A 762-nucleotide genomic window follows, 5' to 3' on the forward strand; every position below is an offset into this window, starting at 1 on the left:
TGGAATAGGTTTAGAAATTGTTCTTCGGATAATATGTCATCGTTGAAGGACATAGAAGATAAGGCATTGCTAAAGTCCGTGTAGTATTCTTTTGGGTAATTTTTGTCACTTGAAAGGGTTTCAATGGATAAGGATTCGGAATTGGATTGTTGAATCACTTTTGATGATACTTGGGGGGATGGGGGGAGAAGTCTTTTCACTGGACGATTTTCAGCTGATTGGGGTACACTCATGGAAAAGAGGGAAGAGAGGGGGGTGCACCTTGATTTTTACAGTGAAGTGCTCTTTGGTCACCACTCTCTGGAGTGTGTCCTGCCGCCCTCACGACCCCATGCATCACATTATCTGCTGCCGTCTCCTCCTTGCGTAAGGTGTTGTTTGACAGTGAGCCCGTGTGGCGTGGGGACACACCGGGCGGACAAGGGGCGGGACCCCCAGCCGGTCCGAGCGAAGGACTGTTGTGAGGCGGGCGGGGGACACTTTGAAGAAGAGACCCGCCGAGTCCCGCGAGTCTTTGTCGCCCACTTTAGCCGCATTACAAATGAGTTTTCGGCCCCACGGTGGAGGGGGCGGGGGTTGGGGGGCTTTCTCCCGTCCCGCCGCTGACCTGCATGAGGCGATCATGGTGATCATATGGCATCGTGTCGCCGCCCACGCCGTGGCCGAGGCTGTCGGGGCTTCGCGGTATGGGTGCCCCGCCCCTGGACACCCAGGCAGCGCAACGCATCTCCGCGCGAACGCGCGAACCAATGACACCCCCCC

At 56.2% G+C, this 762-nt stretch overlaps 1 protein-coding gene across 1 annotated transcript in view; it reads left to right on the forward strand.

Moving 5' to 3' along the window:
• LOC113205344 (pre-mRNA splicing regulator USH1G) overlaps positions 1 to 762 on the forward strand; it is a gene marked incomplete in the record, with an annotated part of 53613 nt that overhangs the window by 49425 nt on the left and 3426 nt on the right.

The sequence above is a fragment of the Frankliniella occidentalis genome, unplaced genomic scaffold (assembly GCF_000697945.3).
Source record: "Frankliniella occidentalis isolate FOCC.00 unplaced genomic scaffold, Focc_3.1 Scaffold97, whole genome shotgun sequence".
Lineage (NCBI taxonomy): Eukaryota > Metazoa > Arthropoda > Insecta > Thysanoptera > Thripidae > Frankliniella > Frankliniella occidentalis.